We start from the raw sequence: 21,502 nt of genomic DNA on the forward strand, positions 1-21,502 counted from the left end.
ACACAGCAATGTGGTGCCTGCCCGTCAACTTCCTAGGGTGGATAGAATCTTGGCCCCATTGAAGTCAGTGGGAGTTTTAATATTGATTTCAGTGGAAACAGGATTTCACCCTAATGTCCAAGTCAGTTTTGGGATGGCAGTCTGTGTTGTGCACCTTTTATCTTCAAAGCCATGTATTCACAGACCCTGTCCTCTTGTCCCAATGACTCTGTTCATCATTTGAACTCGACCCAATCTCTGGTGGTAGGTGTAGATTTCAATTATATTGTTAAAGCTTTCTGATTACAGCACTGGTTCCCTGGTGAAGTTATTAAATCAGATTTTAATAACTTCTAAAATTGGACTGGAATAAACCAAATGTTTGGCCCTAGATTTGAGTTTGGAGAGCATTGTAAACTATGTATTATTTCTTTTCTGCTTTCTGTTTTTATGCTGCAAAGTGCCAACAACAACAAAATGATTTTGGAACATTGGTGAATTGTCTCTGGTATAGTGTTCATATTATAAGGCCAGAAAGGACCACACTGTGATGATAATCTAACTTCCTGTATAACATAGGCCATAGGATATAGCTGAATTACTTCCTTTTTGAACTAGAACATATATTTTAGAAAAACATCCAATTGTGATTTAAAAATTGCCAGTGATGGAAAATCCACACAAACTTTAGTAAGTTGTTGCAATGGTTAATTACCCTTACTGAAAAATGTGTACCTTTTTTCCAGTCTGAGTATTTCTAGTTTCAACTTCTAACCATTGGCTCCTGTTTGCTAGACTGAAAAGCCTATTATCAATTTTTTTGTTCCCCATGTTAGGTTCTTATAGACTGTGATCAAGTCACCCCTTACCTTTTGTTTGTTTAGCTAAATAGATTGAGCTTCTTAAGTCTATCATTTTAAGGCATGTTTTCCATTCTTTTAATCATTTTCATGGCTCTTCTCTGAATTATCTCCAATTTAAGTAAGTCCTTCTTGAATTATGGACCAGAACTGCAGCAGCAGCAGTTGCACCAGTACCAAATACTGAGGAGATATAACCTCCTTACTCCTACTCAAGATTCCCCTGTTTATACATACAAGGATTGCATTAGTTCTTTGGCTATAGCAACATACTGGGAGCTAATGTTTAACTGATTATCTACCCAGACCCCAAGTCTTTTTAGAGTCACCTCTTCTGAGAATAAAGTTCCTCATCCTTTAAGTAGTATGTCCTACATTCTTTGTTTTTTGATGCATAACTTTACATTTGGCTGCATTTAAAATAATATTTTTTGCTTGTGCTCACTTTTCCAATCGATCCAGATTACTCTGTATCAGTGACCTGTCCTCGTCATTCTTTTCCATGCTCCCAATCTTTGTGTCATCTGCAAACTTTATCAGCGATGATTCTTATAAATGAACTGGAAGAAAACATAAAATGTTTAATAGCATCAGAAAGAACTGATCCCTGCAAAACCCCACTAGAAACACACCTGCTAAGTGATGTGTCCCTATTTACAATTACGTGTTGAGACCTGTCAGATAGCCAGTTTTTAATCCACTTAACATGTGCCATGTTAATTTTATATTGTACTAGGTTTTTATTCAAAATGTTGTGCGGTACCATTTCAAATGCATTGCAGAAGTCTAAGTATTGTATATCACCACTATTATCTTTATCCAGTAAATTTGTAATCTCAAAAAATATTGAGATAGTTTGCTGGGATCTATTTTACATAAACCATGTTGATTGGCATTAGTTATATTATGCTCCTTTAATTATTTATTAATCAAGTCCTGTATCAGCGGTTCCATTATTTTGCCAGGGATCAATGTCAGGCTGACAGGCCTATAATTACTCCAGTTGTCCTATTTAACCTTTCTGGGTATTGGCACAACACTAGCTTTCTTCCAGTCTTCTGGAACTTCATCAGTGGTCCAAGACTTCTTGAAAATCAATATTAATGGTTCTGCTCATGAATCACTTAACTGATTCTCTACATATTTTCTATTTTCTGTCTCAAATCTAACCTACTAATTTTGAGGCCAGTGTGGTGGATTTTTTGTTTTGTTTTTGGTAGTGTGGAGCAAAAATTAGGCTTATAATAGAAACTCAGTTGTAACCTTACTATGGAGCAGCTAACACTACTCCATAAGAAAGCAGAACAATGATACTTCTTTACGATGAGAGCAAGATGTCTTTAAATCATGTTTTGAGGACTTCAGACAGACGTTATGGGTGTACTACAGGAAGATGGGTGAGGTTCTTTGGCCTGCAATGTCCAGGAGGTTAGACTAGATGATCATTATGATCCCTTCAGGCCTTAAAGTCTATGAATCTATGATTACCATTTTGGCACATGCTACTTTAGCTTATGTTAAACACTTACTGTATCTATGTGAGTAAGAAGATAACATCCATTTCTGGATTGTAAATGATTATTAAAATGTAATTCACCACATATATCAGTTCACAATGCACTGTACATAGTTGACTTGAAACACTTCTTTGCTCACTACCTTTCTGGATGCTCTATTTGACAGTATTGCTAATGTCTAAGAGCTTGTCTACGTGGCAAGTTAGTGCACGCTGTTGATTTACACCACACTAACTCCCTGTGTAGACAAGCCCTAAGTAGCATAGTTTCAGGGCATGTCTACACTTACCTCCAGAGCTATCGATCCATCAGGGGTCGATTTATCACATCTAGTGAAGACGCGATAAATCGACCGCCGAGCCCTCTCCCATCGACTCTGGTACTCCACCAGAGCGAGAAGTATAGGCGGAGTCGACGGGGGAGCATCAGCAGTCGACCTACCACAGTGAAAACACTGCAGTAAGTAGCTCTAAGTACGTCGACTTCAGCTACGCTATTTTCGTAGCTGAAGTTGCATAACTTAGACCGACTTAGCTCTCTCTCTCACACACACACACACACTGTAGACCAGGCCTCAGTATCTAAATAGTTTAGCTTGGTATTATATTAACACCTAAACTAAAAACTGCTGGATTTATATGTAAAATTGGCTTAAATGAATGAAAATATGGGCAGGTATTCCAGCTTTCCCAAGTAGTTCTGCCAATTCACCTGGCCTGAAGTGCAACATCCTGATTATTGCTGTCATCACCACCTCGGAACATTGCTAATGAATACTCGTAATAATATTGCTCAGTGTTTCTGACTAAAGGTGTGCAAAATATTCATACCAAATGTCAAACTAGAAATTCACAGCTGTATCCATTTCATAAGGAATTAAAAAAAAAAACATTTTCAGAAAATGTTAATAAATTGTGATCTAATCCTTGAACATTGACCTCTAAAGATGTAAGACAATACATTTAACCCACTGTGCCGCCTAGCATCCAAACAATTGGATTTTTATCAGTTAAGTTCTGCAGCACTGAGAGAAAATAGAAACTGTTTATCCAGAAAATCTTGTAAACAAGAGCCAAAGAAAGGCTGCTGTGCTCTGTATGCTTCAGTTAAATGGCACCATTATCACAATTCAGGCTGTGAAAGTCCTAAATGTATCCCCACATTTTTGCCATACATGTGTTTGAAGGGACTCCAGAATGTAGTAGTGGCCATGTTCCAAATCATAATGTTTTGTACATTGTCCAAGTTGTTTGAGGAAATTTGCAGAGCACCTGGCTGCATCCGCCTCATTATTATTACTAATCATGTTTATTATAGTAGTGCCTAGGGGCCAACCAAGAATGAGGGCCTATTGAGCTAGGACCAGTACAAACACAGAATAGCACATAGTCTCTGTCCCAAAGCGTTTGCAATCTAAATACACAGGATAGAAGGGGTAGAACATACAAGCAGAGTGAACCTGGCTCTTTTTCATACATACTATTTGCCTTACTTTTTTATGAATATCATAATAAATTAAATCTGCCCAAAACTGTGTTTGAAAGGAGTTGATGAGATTCATATGCCCCCTCAGAGTTGCAAAGATGGGGAAAAATTTGCATATTTTCCTAAATTTCTCTGTAAACTTCTACTGAAGCTATTAGAGATTGAATACTGTTTTTGTGAATGTACTGTTTGTTTAAGGGAAAGTTCTGGAGTGCTGCCACTGTTATTTTTTTCTGTATCTACTAAATATCGGAATAACATACACTGGTCTGTTTCTATAAACTGTTACATTTGTTGCAGCTTACGTGAAAAACCTTGTGCAAACTTCATTTATTTTTAAAGTAGAGCAGTAGCTTCTAAACCTTTTATGGTTTTGCCTCATTCTTCATGAGATATATATATTTATCAGCTATAGCACACTGTCAGTGAACAGTGGTTTTCAGTCAAAAAGACTGTCAGTAATACTGATTCACTAACAAGAAAGCTGTCAAGCTGTGACAGCTGCCATCTTTGCAACCCCAAACAATCTGTTTGATGCTAACGCTGACTTGTGCTTCCACTTATTATACAGTAATAATGAGCAGTATCCTTAGAAATATCATTTGGTGAGTATATTTAGCTACTTTGTTATGTATATGGGCTGTAGAAAATCAAAAGCCATGGTGCATAATACTGCTTTTCTGCAACACCATTTTGTTAATTTTGTTATTTGGGACCTACTTTTTATTTCAGGTGTCCAGTTTCAGGATCACTCACACAGCTTTGACAGTTTTTCAACACATATAGCTGGGGGTTTTGTTGGTTTGTTTGTTTTTATTACCAGCGGCTAAGGAGAGCACAAATGTATATTTTTAAAGATTTATTTTTTTAAATAGGGTATTACCATTCCACCAATTGTACTTACTTAAAGTTACTATTTGCAGAACCAATTAAAGAAATTGGCAGGATATTTCCTATAACAATAGCACCCAAGGATCTCCGCCTGCTCAATTTAATTATAAGGGTGCAATGTTTGGCCCTATGGCAGCGGCATACAGGTGCTGCAAAAACTCTGGAGACAGCTAGGGGAGAATCCTCTCTGCCCCCCTCCCTCCCCGCTCAGCACAGGCATTGTGTAAGGCAACCACAGGCTGCTCTAAGAGGCTCCCATAAGTCCCTAGACTAAATGGCATGCTGGGGCTGGAAGGGAGAGGGCCGTAGTGTTCACCAATTTCTACGCCATAGAGCTGGTCAAAATTTTTCTGATGGAACAGTTTTCTTACAGAAAATAGAATCCAAACAATCTGAGGGAACGTGTCAATTCCCTAAAAGCTTTCAATGGAAATCAGGAAGGCAGGCTTGCCAGCTGCCCAACTGATCATCCAACTGCCCTGGCCAGCTCCCTGGCTGCCCAGCCTGCTGGGAAGTTGCTCAGCTGCTCAACTACTCAGTGGACTGGCCAGCACTTAAACAGATTATTCTGTTTCATTGGAAGTTCCATGATGTCAGTGTTTCATTCCCAGGTGGAACAAAACAAAACGTCGACAACCCAGAATTTCCCACAAAATGGAAACTCCCTTTTCCAGCCATCTCTATTCTTCCAAGCTCAAACCGAACTGCAAGGCCCTTGAATCTGCTGCTTTTCAGCAAGCATGCAACAATATTATTTAATTCACTTAGAATTACATGTTGTTCTTAACATTTTATGGTACTTAATAGAGAAAAGTGTTTCATCTAGTTGAGAAATTTCAACTGGATAATAGTAAAACTTCTATGATAATTTTTTCCCTGTTGCAGAAACAACCTAGGGAGCTGCTGGTATCATGTGTTTTGAAGGGTTCTCTGTGCCAGATCTGCATGGACTAGGGTTTGGAAAAGCTACTCAGTCTATGATTATATGAATCTATCCCATATATTTGGTTCAGAAGGGCTGAAGTCACTGTTTCAGCCCATGGACTGGAGTAGCAGCCATGTAGTTGAAAGCAACCTTTCAGCCCAATGTCCTGGCTTGGTGGGATAGATTTAATCTGTCCTATCCTTCCTTCTTTATGTAGGGAAGTGAATTTCAACATGTGGAAGAAATATTACTTAGTAGCAGGGGTGCACACAAGGGAGAGCAAGCAGGGGCATGGACCCCCATCAATAATTGGCAGGGTCACAGAGCTCCTCCGGCCCCAGGGCTGTGACAGGGAAAGCAAGTTCCTCCTCCCCTGGGGCTGCTGGGGGGTCACAGAGCTCCTCTGGCCCCAGGGCTGTGGCACAGACCTCCTCTGGCCCCATTCCAAAGCATCTCTCTCTCTCTCCCCCCACTGCTGCCCTGAGATCAGAGAAGTTCACTCTCCCCACTATGGCCTCAGGGCCAGAGGAGTTCTCTCTCCCCTCCACAACCCTGAGGCTGGAGTAGCTCTGTGATCCCACCAGAGCCAAGTACTTGGGAAAAAATTATTCAGATGGCTCCATGGTACATGGATTTTCATTGAACTGGTGAGTACTGCTGTTTATTTCTATGCATATGATGTATGTGCACGTGTTCGTTTAATGTGTATTATAGGCGTGTGTTTAAGGTGCCTCTACAAAAGCAGTCAGATTTAAATTCCTGTGCAGACCCCTGCTTAGTAGAATGAATGTGAAAATGGCATGGGACTGGGACCAGTGTGTGTACCTTATGAACAGAGCTAAAACCAGGCATTCTTGAGAGGCAGACTATCCTGCTTGAGCAGTTATGGTGAATTTCAGGGCAAAGTGGAATATGAAGTCCATGATCAGGAAGGAGGATGCGTTTGCAAATAATTTGAGGTGAGCAGATTTGAGTTCAGAAAACATACTGTGAAATTTTACAATGTTTTGTTTCATCTCATAGACTCATAGACTTTAAGGTCAGAAGGGACCATTATGATCATCTGGTCTGACCCCCTGCATGATGCAGGCCACAAGACCCTTCCCTGGACTCTGCCGTTGAAGTCCCCAATCCTGTGTTTTAGTGACTTCAATCAGCTGAGACCCTCCTGCTAGTGATCCCTGCCCCATGCTGCGGAGGAAGGCGAAAAACCTCCAGAGGCTCAGCCAATCTACCCTGGAGGAAAATTCCTTCCCGACCCCAAATATGGCGATCAGTAATACCCCGAGCATATAGGCAAGAGTCTCTAGCCTGACCCTTGTTGGCCATTATGCTATTCATGTACCATTGCTTGGTCTTCCTTGGCTACTATGTTTTACCATTAAACCATTCCCTCCATAAACTTATCCAACTTAATCTTAAAACCAGACAGGTCCGTCGCCCCCACCGTTTCCCTCGGAAGGCCATTCCAATATTTCACCCCTCTGACGGTCATAAACCTTCGTCTAATTTCAAGCCTGAACTTCCCCACGGCCAGTTTATATCCATTCGTTCTCGTGTCCACATTAGTACTAAGCTGGAATAATTCCTCTCCCTCCCTTGTATTAACCCCTCTGATATATTTGAAGATAGCAATCATATCCCCCCTCAGCCTTCGCTTTGTCAGACTAAACAACCCAAGCTCCTCTAGTCTCTTTTCATACGACAGGTTTTCCATTCCTCTGATCATCTTAGTCGCCCTTCTCTGCACCCGTTCCAGTTTGATTTCATCTTTTTTAAACATGGGAGACCAGAACTGCACACAGTACTCCAAATGAGGTCTCACCAGCGCCTTATACAACGGAAGCAGGACCTCCCTATCCCTACTAGATATACCTCGCGTAATACACCCCAAGACCGCATTGGCTTTTTTCACCGCCACGTCACATTGTCGACTCATAGTCATCCTGCGGTCCACAAGGACCCCTAGGTCCTTCTCCTCTTCCGTTACTTCTAACCAATGCGTCCCCATCTTGTAACTAAAATTGTTATTATTCGTCCCCAAGTGCATCACCTTACACTTTTCACTATTAAATTTCATCCTATTTCTGATACTCCAATTCACAAGCTCATTCAAGTCTCCCTGCAGAATATCCCTGTCCTCCTCCGAGTTTGTAACTCCTCCCACCTTCGTATCATCCGCAAACTTTATCAGCCCACTCTTGCAATCGGTCCCGAGGTCAGTTATAAATAGATTAAATAAAATGGGTCCCAAAACTGAACCTTGAGGCACTCCACTAGTAACCTCCCTCCAGCCCGACACTTCACCCTTTAATACGACCCGCTGCATTCTCCCCATTAACCAATTCCTTATCCACCTCTGGATTTTCATTTCGATCCCCATGTTTTTCATTTTAACCAATAATTCCTCATGGGGTACTGTATCAAACGCTTTACTGAAATCCAGGTATATTAGGTCCACCGCATTTCCCTTATCTAATAAGTCCGTTACTTTCTCAAAGAAGGAGATCAGATTCGTTTGGCACGATCTGCCCTTCGTAAAACCATGCTGTAATTTATCGCATTTGCCATTAACCTCAAGGTCCTCAACTAGTTTCTCTTTCAGAATCTTCTCCAGCACCTTGCACACTACTGATGTTAAACTAACAGGCCTATAGTTACCCGGGTCACTTTTTTTCCCTTTCTTGAAAATAGGAACCACATTGGCTATTCTCCAGTCTAACGGGACCACCCCCGAGTTTACAGATTCATTAAATATAATCGCTAATGGGCCTGCTATTTCCCGCGCCAATTCCTTCAATATTCTCGGATGAAGATCGTCCGGTCCACCCGACTTAATCACATTAAGGCGTTCTAGTTTTGTTTCTACCTCGGATGCGGTAATCCCCCATCCTGTATGCCCCTCTGTAACGGTGCTAGTATCCCTAATACCTTCATTGGCCTCATTAAACACCGATGCAAAATATTCATTGAGATATTGCGCCATGCCTAGATTATCTTTAATCTCCTCTCCGGCTATAGTCTTCAGCGGTCCCACTTCTTCTTCCTTTGCTTTCTTCCTATTTATATGGCTGTAAAACCTCTTGCTATTGCTTTTAATTCCCCTTGCTAAGTCCAAATCTACATGGCCTTTGGCCTTTCTCACTCTATCTCTACATTCTCTGACTTCACTAAGGTAAGTTTCCTTACTGATCCCTCCCCTCTTCCACTCTTTGTACGCTTTCTGTTTTTTCCTAATCGCCCCTTTCAGTCGGTCGCTCATCCAGCTCGGTCTAAATCTCTTGCTTAGTAATCTTTTTCCCTTTTTGGGGATACAGGCCTCTGACAGCTCATGCATCTTTAACTTAAAGTAATCCCAGGCTTCTTCTGCCTTTAGATCCCTTAATACGTTTGCCCAATCCACTTCCCCTACCAGTCCCCTTAATTTGTTAAAATTGGCCTTTTTAAAATTATAAACCCTAGTCTTTGACTTAATTCTGGTACTCCTTCCATTTAGTTTAAACCGAATTAGCTCATGATCACTGGAGCCCAAGTTGTCCCCCACTACCACTTCCTCAACAAGGTCCTCACTACTTACCAGAATCAAATCTAAAATGGCCTCCCCCCTCGTCGGCTCAGCTACCACTTGATAAAGGAATTGATCCGCAAGCACATCTAGGAACATCTGAGCCCTATTATTGCTACTAGCGTTTGTTCCCCAATCTATATCCGGGAAGTTAAAGTCCCCCATAATTACACAGTTTCTATTAGTATTTACTTCCCTTAATACATTAAATAGTTCCTTATCCATATCCTGGGTCGATCCCGGCGGTCTATAGCACACCCCAAGCACTATCCCCGGAGAGGCTCTAGTAGTCCTTTTACCCAGCTTGAGTATCGCCCAGACGGACTCCGTGTTTTCTATTCCATCCACTATTATTTCTTTACAGCTTATTTCACTATTGACATACAATGCCACCCCCCCCACCTTTACCTTTATCCCGGTCTTTCCTAAACAGCACATACCCCTCCATACCTGCATTCCAGTCGTGACTGCCATTCCACCACGTTTCAGTTATTCCTACGATATCCGGTTTCAATTCTTGGACCAAGAGCTCCAATTCCTCCATTTTATTACCTAGGCTTCTTACATTGGTGTACAAACACCCTAATGTATGTCGTTTAGCCTGTCTCCCATTAGTAGCACTGTATGTTGCGGGCCTCTTTGTGTTCGTCCCCCCTGTCCTTCCTATGTCCAATCTCATCTCCCCGGCTATGTCTCCTCTTATTACACTCAGCTTTTCAATACTGGAAACTGGCGTGGAGATTAACTGTGCATCTCCCAACCATCTCCCCAAACTTCCTAGTTTAAAGCTCTTTTGATAAGATGAGCCAGCCTCCCTCCCAGCAGTCTATTTCCTTCCCTACTCAGGTGAAGCCCATCCCGCGAGAACAGGTGTCTGTCCCCGAAAGCCTCCCAGTGGCCATACATCCCAAAGCCCTCCTTATAGCACCACTCCCTTAGCCAACTATTTATCCTCACAATCCTATCAGCCCTTTGCTGCCCTTCCCTCGGAACAGGCAGAATCCCACTAAAGACAAGTTTCAGAGTAACAGCCGTGTTAGTCTGTATCCGCAAAAAGAAGAACAGGAGTACTTGTGGCACCTTAGAGACTAACAAATTTATTAGAGCATAAGCTTTCGTGGACTACAGCCCACTTCTTCGGATGCATATAGAATGGAACATATAATGAGGAGATATATATACACACATACAGAGAGCATAAACAGGTGGGAGTTGTCTTACCAACTCTGAGAGGCCAATTAATTAAGAGGAAAAAAAAAAAAAAAAAAAACTTTTGAAGTGATAATCAAGCTAGCCGAGTACAGACAGTGTGATAAGAAGTGTGAGAGTACTTACAAGGGGAGATAGTCAACGTTTGTAATGGCTCAGCCATTCCCAGTCCTTATTCAAACCGGAGTTGATTGTGTCTAGTTTGCATATCAATTCTAGCTCTGTAGTCTCTCTTTGGAGTCTGTTTTTGAAGTTTTTCTGTTGTAATATAGCCACCCGCAGGTCTGTCACTGAATGACCAGACAGGTTAAAGTGTTCTCCCACTGGTTTTTGAGTATTTTGATTCCTGATGTCAGATTTGTGTCCATTAATTCTTTTGCGTAGAGACTGTCCGGTTTGGCCAATGTACATGGCAGAGGGGCATTGCTGGCACATGATGGCATAGATCACATTGGTAGATGTGCAGGTGAACGAGCCCCTGATGGTATGGCTGATGTGATTAGGTCCTATGATGATGTCACTTGAATAGATATGTGGACAGAGTTGGCATCGGGGTTTGTTACAAGGATAGGTTCCTGGGTTAGTGGTTTTGTTCAGTGATGTGTGGTTGCTGGTGAGTATTTGCTTTAGGTTGGGGGGTTGTCTGTAAGCGAGGACAGGTCTGTCTCCCAAGATCCCACTAAAGATAACCTGAGCCTCTATCTCCTTGAGAGTCTTTCCCAGCCTGGCATAATCTCCCTTGATTCTCTCTAACGAGAACCTAGCCGTGTCATTTGTTCCTACATGAAGGATTATCAAGGGGTTCTTACCTGCTCCTTTTAGGATCCTTTTCAACCGCAGGTCCACATCACGTATCTTTGCGCCCGGTAGACAGCACACCCTTCTGTTCTCCGGGTCCGCCCTGGTCACAGGCCTGTCCAATCTCCTCAGTAAAGAGTCTCCAATTACATACACCTGCCGTCGCCTGGCAACAGTGCGATCTAGTAATCTAGTCACTGATCCCTCTAGTCCTGACCTATGTCTGTTCCTATATTCCCTTATGGTCCCCCTTATGCCTTCCTCTATCCTCTGGTGGCCCATAATTGGTGCTGTCTCCATCAACTCCTCCCCCCTCTCTCTTGGACTAGCCGCTCTTCTCTTCTTCCTCACCCTCCCAGCTTCAGTCACCACCTGCTGCCCCTCTACCTTGTTATCCAAACACTCAAACCTATTCCTGAGTTCTATTCCCCCCTCACTGGCCCTCCTTTTCCTTGGCCTGCTTCTCACAGTCACATGCTTCCACTTCCCTTGTTCTCCCCCTTCCATTCCCCTCTCGCTGTCATCTACTACTGTTTTCCAACGATCTGAATTACACCTGCCCAAATTTGGCAGGGTTATGAGCTGCGTGGCTTTAATAGATACAAGTTACAAGATAATTAAATAATGAGTGAATTTTTCACCAAAATTGTGACTTCCCATCAAAAACTGAAGTTTCCAAGTTTCATCCAAATTTGTTATGACCGTCTGGCTCAGTACTTTAAATAAACCCTTCCACTTGTCTTAGCAGCAGCTTGATATGCTAACTTTTTCTTTCTAAGCTATACCATAAATTCTCTTTGAATAAAATTATACTTTCCATTTTTCTTGCCTAAAGTACCCAGGTGCCATAATAAAGTTCTTCTTAGAAGATTCCATTCAAATGCCCGAGACCCAAACAAGAAATGAGTAGCAATTGGTGATTTTGCTGATTTCTCTCCAGCACTGTCGAGTTTTGTGTCATGTGATTAGGTCTATAGTTCTAATGAAGATCCTCAACTATTTTATAAGTTTGTAAGAAGATGGAAGAAATAATTATGACAACTTTTCTCTCCCACAGTTATAGAAGTAATAGCAACAGAGAAGATGAACCAGGCATTTATAATTGTCATTAAGAACAGGAGTACTTGTGGCACCTTAGAGACTAACAGATTTATTTCAGCATAAGCTTTCATGGGCTACAGCTCACTTCTTCAGATGCATAGAGTGAAACACACAGACAGAAGATATTTATACATACAGAGAACATGAAAAGGTGGAAGTACGCATACCAATTGTAAGAGACCAATCAATTGAGATGAGCTATCAGTAGCAGCAGAAGAATAAACTTTGAAGTGATAATCGAGATGACCCATAGAAGGTGTGAGGAGAACTTAACATGGGGGGGGGGGAAATCAATTAGTTTGTCTGTTTAATGGTTAAAGGACAGTTTCTCATCCTGATATGGAAGTTGAAAAAAAAAAACTGTGTAAGTGCTACTCAGTATGAATTAGGGTTGCTGTTTCTGGCCCAATGAAAGAACATCAGGAATTGGACCCTTACTTTTAAGACTTAGTAAATCTTTACAAGAATACATTTATGAACTGCAAATATGCTGTGGTAACATGAACTAATTATTTTTTTCTCTAATATTAACAATATAGATGAAGATGAATGTATTATATTTTGGCAAACACAACATTTTACAACTGATGAAAAAGCATGCATTTTGCCCTAAACAAATTGAAATATTTTTGTAAAGATTCATAAATCTCCATAAAGAGACCAATTTTTACTGTCTGGCTGAGTGTAGGATATAAATAACACTTCTTACTGCTGTAAAGACCTCAGTAATTTTCATATTAAGACATCCCAAAGATTTGAAAACTGCTGATGTTTGGCTTCTTGTTTCAATGAATTGTAGAAAGCCTGGTCCCTTGTAAGAAAAATATCTTTATTTTGAAACATTGGAGATAAATTTGCTTTACAAAAGAAAAAGTGAAAGAAACCAAAATTTAAATTAGATGAAAATTGGCAAAATAAAAAAGATACTTTTTTGATATTTACAATTCCACAAAAATGTTTGTTTAATCAGACAGTGCGGTTAATCATACAGGTGAAATTGAAAGTTACTACCACTGAATGCTAGTGTAAAAGTTAATAAATTCAGCTCATAATCATTATGCTCATGCTAGTTATAATAATTTACTGTCCATACCAAATTTTTATAAGCATTGTAATTAAATATAAAATGCACATTAGAATTATAATGAGTAATTAGGGCAACATAACTAATATGCATAAAAGTCCCAGAGCTCATTAAAATGTTAAAAGACAAAACCTGTTCTAGCTAGAATTTTTGCATATTTTCCGTAGCTGTCTGAATGACTGTGTACCTTGTGCATTGTTCTTCCTGTTCTTTTATAAACTACACATTAAAAAAACATACAACAAGTGTTATAGGAGTTATACATACACATTAAGGAGACAATAGATCCATGAGCCTCTACTACTAAGCACGTGTGATGTTCATGCTTGATTGTGATTGTGATGCTGGGAGTCTTTGGGTAGCACAAGTATCAGGAGGTAGCTGTGTTAGTCTGTATCCACAAAAACAACAAGGAGTCCAGTGGCACCTTAAAGACTAACAGATTTATTTGGGCATAAGCTTTCCTTGTAACTAGATTAATATAGTTTAAGGTAAAAAAAAAGACCATTTGATCATCTAGTTTGAATTCTGTACAACACAGGCATTAAATTTCACATAGTTACCCCTGTATGGAGCCCAAACCATAACAACTAGAGATTTACATTTCTTTAAAAAATGAAAGCTGAACTTCCGGAGAACAAGGTACCCCCCTGAGGGGTGCTTGTATGCCATACCACCTCATACTGAACCTGATCATACAAAACACATTTGAAAATTACATTATTTTTGGTATCAAGTATCAGGGGGTAGCCATGTTAGTCTGTAGCCACAAAAACAACAAGGAGTCCTGTGGCACCTTAAAGACTAACAGGTTTATTTGGGCATAAACTTTTGTGGGTAAAAAACCTCACTTCTTCAGATGCATGGAGTGAAAATTACAGATACAGGCATTATATACTGACGCATGAAGAGAAGGGAGTTACCTCCCAAATAGAGAACCAGTGTTGACAGGGCCAATTCGATCAGGGTAGATGTAGTCCACTCCCAATAATTGAGGAGGAGGTGTCAATTCCAGGAGAGGCAAAGCTGCTTTTGTAGTGAGCCAGCCACTCCCAGTCCCTATTCAAGCCCAAATTAATGGTGTTAAATTTGCAAATTAACTTTAGTTCTTCAGTTTCTCTTTGAAATCTGTTTCTGAAGTTTTTTTGTTCAAGTATAGCTACTTTTAAATCTGTTATAGAATGTCCAGGAAGATTGAAGTGTTCTCCTATTGGCTTTTGCATGTTACCATTCCTGATGTCTGATTTGTGTCCATTTATTCTTTTATGTAAAGACTGACCTGTTTGGCCAATGTACATGGCAGAGGGGCATTGCTGGCACATGATGGCATATATCACATTAGTAGACGTGCAGGTGAATGAGCCCCTGATGGTGTGGCTAATGTGGTTGGATCCTCTGAGGGTGTTGCTAGAGTAGATATGGGGACAGAGTAGGCAATGAGGTTTGCTACAGGGATTGGTTCCTGGGTTAGTATTTCTGTGGTGCGGTGTGTAGTTGCTGGTGAGTATTTGCTTCAGGGTTGGGGGGCTGTCTGTAAGCGAGGACTGGCCTGCCTCCCCAGGATTGTGAGAGTGAGGGATCATTTTCCAGGCTAGGTTGTAGATCATTGATGATGTGCTGGAGAGGTTTTAGCTGGGGCCTGTACGTGGTGGCCAGTGGTGTTATGTTATTTTCCTTATTGGGCCTGTCCTGTAGTAGGTGACTTCTGGGTACCCGTCTCGCTCTGTCAATCTGTTTACTCTCTTCCCCAGGTGGGTATTGTAGTTTTAAGAATGCTTGATAAAGATCTTGTAGGTGTTTGTCTCTGTCTGAGGGATTGGAGCAAATTCGGTTGTATCTTAGGGCTTGGCTGTAGACAATGGATCGTGTGATGTGTCCTGGATGGAAGCTGGAGGCATGTAGGTAAGTATAGCGGTGTGGGGGCTTCGACTCACTGGCGCAGCACCTCCTGCTGGTCAACTCGGGAATTAGCTCATCCAGTCTCTGGAGCGCACTCTGCAGACCGGTGTCTCGCCTGCCGCTGGCCCCCGTGTCCCTCCTGGATCCCGGTGCCCTTTACATCAGGGGTTCTGCCCACTAGCAGTATCCCACAATCTGGGTCTCCCCACCCAGGGGAACCCCCAACTCCCTATCCCCACCTTACCTCAGTGGCTGCTGCCAGTCCCCATCTAGCCCTCGCTCCCTGGGGCAGACTGCAGTCTATGAACCACTCATCATCGGCAATGGGGGATTGGACCAGCTGCCTCTGCCTATCTCTGGGCTGCTCCCCTGCAGCCCCCGTACCTTTTGTAGGCCTTTAACAAGGCCCGCAGCCTGGTGTTTTACTAGGCTGCACTTCCCCAGCACTGCTCCACCCTAGGTACCCTCCTCAGCTTCCCAGGCAGCCAGGTCCTTCTCTCTCTAGGGAGCTAGAGAGATTGTCTTACAGCCTCTGGCCCTCAGCCTTCTTATAGGGCCAGCTGTGGCCTGATTGGGGCATGGCCCCAGCTCTGGCTGCTTCCCCCAATCAGCCTAGCTTTTCTGCACCACAGCCCTCTGCAGGGCTGCTTTTAACCCCTTCAGGGCCGAAGCAGGGTGACCCCCCCACTACATGCGGTCAGTAGGTTTCCAGTATAGGGTGGTGTTTATTTGACCATCACTTATTTGCACTGTAGTGTCCAGGAAGTGAATCTCTTTTGTGGACTGAGGTTGATGGTGGGGTAGAAATTGTTGAAATCCAGGCGGAATTCTTCAAGGGCCTCCTTGCCTTGGGTCCATATGATGAAGATGTCATCAATGTAGTGCAAGTAGAGGAGGAGGACTAGGGGACGAGAGCTGAGGCAGCGTTGTTCTAAGCGTTGGGTAGCACAGTGTGCAATCTTATTGTGCCCCAGCCCAGGTTCGGACGTCATCCAAAATAAGGTTTAGTGCTAGGTTTAGTTCTCCACACTGACTAGTAGTAAATCTCTGCAGCTTTGATTAAAAAATCCTTGTGGAATATCACTGTTATTTTTATGATTTTAATTTACTGTATTAGCTATTCAGTTAGTGTTTTTTCTTGTCATGGAAGGAGTAAGAGCAACAGAATTGTTCAGGACAATGAGCAATGTCCAGGAACATTGACTTCAAAAAGCTCAGACTTTAATAAACTCAGAGAACTAGTAGCTAAGGTCCCGTTGGAAGACAATCTAAGGGAAAAATGCATTCAGGAGAGCTGGCAGTTTCTCAAAGAGGCAATATTAAAGACACAACAAGAAACCATCCTGATGCAAACAAAAGATAGGAAGAATAGCAAGAGATCAATATGCAAATTGCTAAGGATGAGTACAAAAGAATAGTACAAACATGTAAGGACAAAATCAGAAAGACTAAGGCACAAAATGAGTTTCACCTAGCAAGGATCATAAAAGGCAATAAGAAGAGGTTCTATAAAGACAAAGAGAAAAACAAAGGAAAGTGTAGGCCCACTACTTAACAAGGAAGGAGAGCTAATGGACAACATCAAGAAAGCTGAAATGTATAATGCTTATTTTGCTTCAGACTTCACTAAAAAAGGTAATTGTAACTAGATGTTTAACACAATTTATAATAATTGCACTTATTGCAATAGGTTACCTGCCATTTGGGAGTGACCATTGGGATGTATTTATTTATTTTCAATTTCCTAACCTGGGCTATATAAAATTTCAGCAGTTAGTAAGGGAGGCAACACAGAAAAGTGTTACTGAGGACAGCTGGACTTTCCTAATGGAAAGAGAAAGAGGGATCACTCTCTGAGAAAAGTTAATAGGCAGCAGGAAAAGTGCTTGAGAAGGAAAGTGAGTTAAACGAGAAAGACAGGAAATATTTCTCTAAAAATACCATCAGGATTTTAACTCCTGGTTTTAACTCCTCGGCATGAGCCTAGTGGAACACCCCAGTTGCTAAAGGTTTTTTGTTTTTACTCTTGACAGAAGCGGTAGCAGCATAGAATATGACCAAACCCCCTGCGGTCACAAGCCATCCGGGCCACTTATGAATGTTGGTCTCTGAATGTGCCATTGAGAGGTGTGAGAATCCTGTAAGGTGGTATCTTCAGAGAATCAGAATTATAAGAAAGGCATCCACAGTTGACCTAAATACAAACTGATTAAAAAGGAGAAATGTGCAGAAACAGTTGGAAGTTAGGCAAGGGGTCAAGGGGTAACAAACAGATGTCTCATTTAAACTGTTTTCATTTGGTTGAGTACAACTGAAAAGAAGTTGGGAGTTTGTTTATTATCATCAATCTAGAATTTGGTCTGGATTCTGACACCAACTCCAGCCCTCACACACTGCTCTGGTGGCATATAGGGTCCTTAAAGGGGATGCAACAGGCACAGGGGAAATCCCTCTGCACAGTAGCAGTGTAGGGCTTATGTAAGCAGACCTTTACTGCCCCACCTTACATGCCTTGGCCTGGGGGTGGGAGTGGGTGAATTAGAGGTGGGAGAAGTTATGCTCATAGTGCTTTGTGCTATGGGAATTCTAAGCTGCAGGGCAACCCAGAGAAACCCAGATACAGCTTCCAAAAAATAGTCGTCCTGAAAGCTGCTTTAACTTATGCCAGAAGCTATTTCAGTTTCCATGGTAGCCCAGAATTGGGGCAGCACAAAGGTGGCATTTGCCCCCAGTCTCAGACTGAACCTTCTGTGCTGCATCTCTCAGCAGAGACAGTACAGATTCTAGTCCCATGAGGGTTACTAGTTTTCACTACACATATTAGTATGCTTTTCAGTAAAAATGTGGCACTGATTTTAAGTCATGGTAATAGTGCATGTAAATTGAGAATGCCTTATTATTGCACAGTTGAAAATCTTGTCACTATCAGTTAAAGAGTATGGACCGATCCATTCACTCCCTGTTATTATGGGAAAGAGACAATTGGAGAGAGTGGTTATGGCTGCTAAAACTAAAGGAGAGAAAAGATCTTTTGGTGGCTTCCTGAAGCCAGTTCACATTGTGCTATGTATTGGTATGGAAAATAATGCATTCTGTTCAATCCCATCTAAAATTTACTCTCCTGTGTTTTTTTTATTAAATGCAGGGCTCCATCCTTATATTCCTAGCATCCAAGTTTTCTCTTCCCAGATTCCAAATTAATATAAAATTGGATAAGCTCTCACACATCTTTGGAATACTAATTAATAGTGAATACTTTAGTAAATGGAAGCTCAGCGAGATTGTGTCTAACGTCACACAGGAAGTCAGTGACAGAGTCATTAACAGAACCCAGTTTGCTCTTCCCAGTCCTGTACTTTAAACACACCATGCTGTCAAACTACAGTGTCTAATTGCCTTTAAGGTCCAAAGATCTGGGACAATGTATGGGATTGTGACACACAGGCTCATTTCTGGTTCACTGCTTGTGTCAGCAGCTCTTCTCAGGCCTGACATGCTGACTATACTTCACACACTGCGTCATGATATTTATATAAAAGGTGACATGTAATATATGGTTTGAAATCTAATAACTCATTGATCATTAATATTCTTGTGTGATATATGTAAATATATTTAAAACAGATAAGTCAAGGGAGTAGGTAAATGGGTCTGCCCTAGACAAAGGAATGTGTATTTGCTTCTCTGAAAAGCCTTCAGGGAGAGACAATGAAGGCCCATTTACATTTTAGGTAAATAAAGCTATCAAGCTAACAAGAGGTGAAGGAGTCGGTTTCCAGCAGGGAAGAGAAACTTTATCTGGGCTATAAAGACCAGGATAAGCAATTGACTCAACTGATTGTATACAGTATTACTGTATTATCAACGTTTTATCGAGTGAGATGTTTTATGATAGCCTATGACACACTGGCGGTAAATATCTTTGTCAAAAGTATGTATTACCACTATATGAGGAATTATGGATATGCATTGATATTAGGCTTTCCAGTCTGTGTCCAAACAGAGGGAAAACAGATGTTTCCCAGGGAGGAGGGAATGTCACTGGTGTTTACCTGTCTCCTATGTAAATTAAGCATGGTGAAATCAAAACAATGGAATCTCTATTTACATATAGGGGGATGGGAAGTCCACAGGAAGGGAAAAACAGCATGAGGTCATTCTGCTGCTTGAAATTAGGTCATTGAACTTTGGAAGATAAAAGCAGAGCCAGAAAACCATTTTAGCATCCATCGCTAGAGAGCCACAAGGGAACAGCGCTCCTGAAAGCTGAGAAAGATGTGTCCTTCACCCAAGGGGGAGGCAGCGGTTGAAATCTCTGGGAATTGTGTATAGGTGAGAAACTTGCTTAGGAAAAAGATATTTCACCTAGGAAGACATGGGAAGCCAGCACCTTGTACTTCCGTGGAAGTTCCTGACTGACGGAAAGTCAGCTATGGCTGGAAGAAGATAGAGTGGTGAGAGAAATTACCTTGACCAAAGCCTGTACCTTGCTAGATTACATTTTAGACTTCTAGATGCATGTTTTCACTTTTGTTTGCTTGTAATCCTTTCTAATTTTATTCCTCTTGTGCTATTTTTAATACATTTGTTTTATTTTTACTATAAACCAACTCAGTGCTCTGTTTCAAAGGAAGGGTGTATTTACCTCAGTTAAGTTAATAAGCTGTATTGTGCTTTTGTCTCTTTAAAGGCACAATGAACCATATTATTTCTCTGAGCTGTCCAGGAGAGGGCTGGACATTGCTGAGCACATGGTTTGGGAGAAATTTGGGGCTGGAAGTATGTTGTAGTCACCTTGCTGGTTGTAACTGAGTCTGGTGGAAGTCAGAGTAAGGCTGTAGACAGGCTACTGGGGTCAGAGCTGCTGAACTAGGGCTGTCTAGAACAAAAGCACTCAAGGTGTGACCTGCATGCTAGCTCGGAGCATCCCAGGCTGGAAGCTACAGCAGCAAAGCATTGGGTTACAGGGCAGTGACACAACCCCTCACAGGTATTGATTACACTCCCCAAACCCTGTGACACGGACTCAGTCCAATTGCCATTGTAGTCAATGAAGAGACAGACGCCCAGTGACTTCAATAATAGCTGGATCATGCCTTTCATTAGCAATAATTCTTGCCAGGTAAAGTGTCCTTTTAAATATTTGTGAATATACTTAGGGGTAATTTCTGAATTAGTCACTGTATAGGCTATTTTAAGGGTCTATAGAAGTGGATACTGCAGACTAATGCTTGTTTCCAGACATTTTATTTTAGTACAGCATAATTCTACTTCATATACTTTTAACGAGATTCACATATTTTTGTTTGTACTGAGTCATGTCCCTATTGGCACATAAAATAGCATTATGAAACTGACCAGCCTATGTAAAGAACTTCCTCATGAACCTTCTATTTAATATAGCTGTTCCTTTCTTTGCAGAAGTCGGCTATCATAAAAGATTATGGCCTCTTAAATGACAAGCTTAAAGATGAGCGTGATTATGAAAAAGAATGGAGGGAGGAGTCATATATATATATATATATATATATATATATATATATATAACTAGTTTAAAGCAACATTTGGAAAATTGCTTGAAAAAAATGAATGGAGTTTTATTTATAAGTTGAATGTTTTCTTTTCTAGTTTTAAATATAATTTATATGCATCATAAAATGCTAATAAAATATAAAAAAAATCTAAGAAGGCAATTGCTTATCTGTTCATGTTTTCCCCTTGTTAAACTATTTCTTGTGCAATTTTGTGCTGTTTAAGGTTGCATTTTCATGAAAAATTGAGAAATTGGCAATCACTTATCTTTTATCTGTTGCTGTAAATTAAAATATTAATCTTTTAAATATTTCTTTTGTGCAAAAAGAGAGCTGCAAAAGAGAGCAAACTAGATTAGGATGCAACATTTATGTGTATAGTGAATTATGGGAAAAATCAGACTTATTATATATAAAAACTCTAATTATTATAATTGTGAAAGTGAGTTCTACCTTTAGTATGTACAGTTCACATTTTACACGCTTTTGGTTTAATCCTGAATTCCTTAGACAGACGAAAATCTTAGCAGAGTCCGTGGGCATTGTGTCTTCATATGCATGTAGGGCCGGTTAGAGTCTTTCCAGTTTTCAATGGGCTCTGTATAAGTCTCTTAAGGATTAGGTATATTTATAGGGTACATACTGTCTTTGGTAAGAA

General features: G+C 41.1%; 1 protein-coding gene across 3 annotated transcripts in view; it reads left to right on the forward strand.

Moving 5' to 3' along the window:
- NEGR1 (neuronal growth regulator 1) overlaps positions 1-21,502 on the forward strand; it is a 739,102-nt gene that overhangs the window by 463,804 nt on the left and 253,796 nt on the right. The gene's annotated exons all lie outside the window — the stretch shown is intronic.

Source organism: Malaclemys terrapin, chromosome 8 (assembly GCF_027887155.1).
Source record: "Malaclemys terrapin pileata isolate rMalTer1 chromosome 8, rMalTer1.hap1, whole genome shotgun sequence".
In the NCBI taxonomy this organism is placed as follows: domain Eukaryota; kingdom Metazoa; phylum Chordata; order Testudines; family Emydidae; genus Malaclemys; species Malaclemys terrapin.